General features: G+C 42.8%; 1 long non-coding RNA gene across 1 annotated transcript in view; it reads right to left on the bottom strand.

Annotated features, from left to right (window-relative positions):
• The window catches only part of LOC118493362, a 17,366-nt gene extending 13,881 nt beyond the window's left edge, over nucleotides 1-3,485 (bottom strand). The window contains exons 1-2 of the long non-coding RNA XR_004895327.1: nucleotides 3,367-3,485; nucleotides 3,253-3,304 (exon numbers count right to left, since the gene is read on the bottom strand). This is a non-coding gene — a long non-coding RNA (uncharacterized LOC118493362). The remainder of the gene's footprint in view (nucleotides 1-3,252; nucleotides 3,305-3,366) is intronic.
• Between the last annotated feature and the right edge of the window lie 1,515 nt (nucleotides 3,486-5,000).

The raw sequence follows: 5,000 nt of genomic DNA, 5'->3' as shown, positions 1-5,000 counted from the left end.
ACAGAGACACAGACACACACACACACACACACACATACAGAGACACACACAGACACACACACACACACACACACACACACACACACACACAGACACACACACACACACACACACACACACACACACATACAGAGACACACAGAGACACACACATAGACATACACATACACACACACACACAGACTTACACATAAACACACACACACACACACACACACACACACATACAGAGACATACACATACACACACACACACACACACACACACAAACACACAGACACACAAACAAACAAACACACAGAGTAGTACACACACACACACACACACACACACACACACAACCCACTCAGTGGAGCTGAGAGGGAGCGAGTTATTTTCACTCACAGAGAAGTGGAATAAAAGCAGAGTGAGGCGAGCCGTCATTTCTTCTGCATTTTAAATGTGAGCAGCAGCTTTGTGTGTGTGTGTCTGTGTGTGTGTGTGTGTGTGTGTGTGTGTGTGTGTACTACTGTGTGTGTTTTTGCTGACTTCATGGAGCAGAAACAGCAGAGAAGGAGAAATCTCAACTATACGGAACGGTGGGATTTCCATCAGCTGAGTCTGTTTCATGTTGGGAGAGCTGGCTGTGAGTTAGAAGTGGATCGGTGGGACCAGAATAGAGACGTCTTCAAGATATCTGAGCATCTTAACGGCTCTGAAACACACACACCTGAGCCAGAGAATCACACTCCGAACACTGGCAGTCTTTAGGAGGACGCTGTTTTCTAATTCGTCCAAAAAAGCAGTAAAAAAAACGCTAAAAAAAGGAGAAAAATGTTATTTTGTGTCTCTGGTGCTTCCACACGCATACAAACTTGGAAAAATAACATCCATGGTGTTTAGAGTGAGATACGGTTTCTGAATGTGTCCTGCCTTCAGTCTCTGGGTGAGCTGGTCAAAATCTGCACGGCTTTCTACGTCACTAGCCGAGACGAGGGGCCTAGGGGGCTAACCGTTAGCATGCTAGCTCGTTCTCAATGGCAAAACACTGCTACAACACAGAAATTCACCCTAATCTACAAAATAAATTGTATAGAACTACTTCCATGTCCCTGTTCTGCAGGTATTCCACAAGTTAGAAGTGTGCCCTCGTTTAGAAGAAGTCTCCCGGCTAATCCTGCCTTGTACTGACTGAAGTTGGAGAAACAGCTAGCTAGCTCATGTAGTCCTTACCTAGCTACTGAGCATGTGATCTTACCTAGCTACTGAGCATGTGATCTTACCTAGCTACTGAGCATGTGATCTTACCTAGCTACTGAGCATGTGCGACTGCCAACAAAGATGTTACAGCAGTGGGAGGTCTCACTCTGTAGCTAAAACAGAGACCTGATCACAGGGTGAAAAGAGGAGCTGCAGCAATGTGCAGTACAACTAAAATATTGTGTTTTTTGAAAATTAAACCATGTAAACCTATTCTGGTACAACCTCAAAATACAATTATGAACCTGAAAATGAGCTTACTATGAGCATTTTAACACATCTACTGCTGCTTAAGGCACAATCTGATATCACCAAGTAATTAACAGGCTAGGATCAATGACGAAGTTGTTTGCCCTGGATTAGCAACCAATCAGTGGCACGTTCTGATTGTGATGTCATTAGTAGTGCGACGTCGAGGTAAATGAAAAAAATAAATAAATAAATAAACGGCCGCCAAGCCATCGCAGACAAGAGTTTTAAGTACTAATGCCTGATCCCTTGAACGTCTTCAAAAACATTATAAAGTTAACGTGTAGGCTAACAGCCCGTGAAATGGTTACGTTATTGAATCTATTGATTCGTGAACAGGTCACGTTTATTTTATTTAAAAATGTATTTGTAATTATAATTTATATTTAATTTTAGTTTTTCTCGTGTGGTGATCACAAATTTTAATTTAATGTATTTAAATGGGAAGCATATTTCGTGATCACAGCAGGACAACGGCAGGGAGTAGTATGAAAAGTCGAAGATTGTGTCCCGCGTGTTGCAGTTCCTTTCCGTGTTATTCTCTTCCTAACCACAACCGTCCCATTGTTGTTGCCGGCGTGTGGAGTTTCATGTCCCCGTTGTTGCGTTTAATTTCCCCGTTGTGGCGTCCCACAGAGCAGCCCAGTTTTACGCCAGTTCGTGACCTGCACATGAAATAAACGAGAAAATCGTAACCTGCACACGAAATAAACGAGAAAAACGTGACCTGCACACGAAATAAATGAGAAAATCGTGACCTGCACACGAAATAAACGAGAAAAACGTGACCTGCACATGAAATAAACGAGAAAATCGTAACCTGTACACGAAATAAATGAGAAAACCATGACCTGCACACGAAATAAACGAGAAAACCGTTACCTGCGCACGAAATAAACGAGAAAATCGTTACCTGCACACAAAATAAACGAGAAAATCGTGACCTGCACACGAAATAAACGAGAAAATAGTGACCTGCACACGAAATAAACGAGAAAAACGTGACCTGCACAAGAAATAAACGAGAAAACCGTGACCAGCACATGAAATAAACGAGAAAATCGTAACCTGCACACGAATTAAACGAGAAAATCGTTACCTGCACATGAAATAAACGAGAAAACCGTTACCTGCACATGAAATAAACGAGAAAATCGTTACCTGCACACAAAATAAACGAGAAAATCGAGACCTGCACACGAAATAAACGAGAAAAACGTGACCTGCGCAAGAAATAAACGAGAAAATCGTGACCTGCACACGAAATAAACGAGAAAATCGTGACCTGCACACGAAATAAACGAGAAAAACGAGAAAATCGTGACCTGCACACGAAATAAACGAGAAAATCGTGACCTGTACACAAATCAATAAATCAAAGTAACATGACTATTTCACGAACTGGCGAGAGACTGGGTTGAGGGTAAAGAAGCTAATAATGATAACTAGCATGACCAGCTAACGGCTAAACAAGCTAATAACGATAACTGACATGACCAGCTAACGGCTAAACAAGCTAATAACAATAACTAACATGACCAGCTAACGGCTAAACAAGCTAATAACGATAACTAGCATGACAAGTTAACGGCTAAACAAGCTTAGTTGCTGCCACTGCCACTCAGCGTCACGGAGCCCTGTAGCCGGCTGTCTCTTAGTTTCCGTCTGATATACATTTTAGCGTGCATACTTTTTTGTGCGATATCATACGAACCCATTCATGAGAATGCGTGACATGAGAAAGAGACACAAACCGACTACACGTACCCCTTTTCCACCAAGGCAGAGCTGGTGCTGGTTCGGAGCCAGAGAGTTCTTTGTTTTTCAACCACCAAAGCACCAGCTCCGAACCAGTAAAAGTGGTTCTTAAGTAGCACCAAATCATTGCTGGGCCAGAAGTAAGAACCGCTTACGTCAGCGGCTGGGGGCGGGGTTACCGTGACCAACAAGACAAACAGAAACTTGTGACCGCCATTTTTGAATTAGCAGATAAACACGATGGACGTGATTAAATAAAAACAGCAGTGGTCAGAGGAGGAAACAAGCTGCTTTCTTGCACTATAAAGGCGAGCCGCGTGAACATGTTGGATCCGCCGAGTTTGGATGCCGATGTAGGTCATGCAAAGCCATGAACAGCAATAGCAAAGCAACGTCCTCCATTGTTGATGGTGTGTTTGTGTTCGGCGCCGCCGCGCTAACGTTGCTGGGAAAGATGAGACGTATAAAGTGACGTAAGACCTGGCTCTGTGCTGACTCTTTAGCCTGTGGAAAAGCAAACCAGTTCTTTGGAGGCTCGTCAGTCGAACCAACTCCAAACCGGCACTAGCTCTAGCTCTGAACCGGCACCTGGTTCTTGTTGGTGGAAAAGGGGTATAAGAGACTCAAAACAACCACCAAAAAAAAACAAACCAAAATGAACAAAAGGTGACACAACCCGACTACAAAAAGGCAAGGCAGCTTTATTTGTAAGGGCCCTGACACACCAAACAGACAGGCCGACCGTCGGCAGTAAAGCCAGTCGAACTGATCAGTCGGGTCCCAAGGTCCAAAAAATGCCTCAGAACACACTGAGGCGACGCAGTCTTGAGCGTATGCTCTGCGCGCGCGCGAAACGTAATACGTCTCCATAGCAGCAGGCGGCGCTGCTCTGTATTGTTTCCGTTAACAGTCTGATTATTTCCCAGACCGGCAGCTGATTGGACGAACGCGTCACGTGGTTCTTTTTTCTCCGGAAATTCACAGCCAGACTGTCATGGCGGCTTGTTCAGAATACGATCTCATATTGGACTAAAATAGTTCACCGAAACGTGTTTCTGAAAACATTTTAAGAGAGAAATAGGCCGTGCAGTTGCTGAATCTGTCTTCATTTCAGATTGACAAAGGTCAGTTTAAAAGATTTTCGTCAGATTTTGAGCGGCTCATCCGCTCCCCATTTCCGGGTGAGTCCCGACTGCCCTGTCCTCGACTGAACATGTCAGGTCGGCCAAAATGAAGGCCGACGGCACGGAACACACCGAACAGACTCGAGTCACCGACCTCGCCAGACGGCCCGACGCCCGATTATCTGGCTGGTGTGTCTTCTCTCTAAAGCACATTTCAGCAGCAAGGCAATTCAAAGTGCTCTACATAAAAACGATTAAAAAAAAAATAATTAAAAATTAAAAATTTTAAAATTTAAAATTTAAAATTTAAAATTTAAAATTTAAAATTAAAAACAGATAAAATACGAGAACAAAAGTTACAGTGCAGTATAAGAAATTAAACATTAAAGAGCAGTTAAAAACAGTGAAACATTTTTAAACATTAAACATTTAAACATTTTTAATGTCATCCCTCTGGGACGTGTGGTTTTTACTCTGCTTGCCACCCATCTTGGCGTGGAAAAGTACTTTTATTTTAAAATATAGTCGTCACTATAAGTCTTAGTCTCTTTCTTTGGAAAAACTTCACAAAAACCCTTTTGGTTGAAATTCACACTTTTGTAATTAGTGGTCTTTTTTCAACCTGAAAC

The sequence above is a fragment of the Sander lucioperca genome, chromosome 16 (genome assembly GCF_008315115.2).
Source record: "Sander lucioperca isolate FBNREF2018 chromosome 16, SLUC_FBN_1.2, whole genome shotgun sequence".
In the NCBI taxonomy this organism is placed as follows: Eukaryota; Metazoa; Chordata; class Actinopteri; order Perciformes; family Percidae; genus Sander; species Sander lucioperca.
This window is presented reverse-complemented; position numbering and strand designations above follow the sequence as displayed.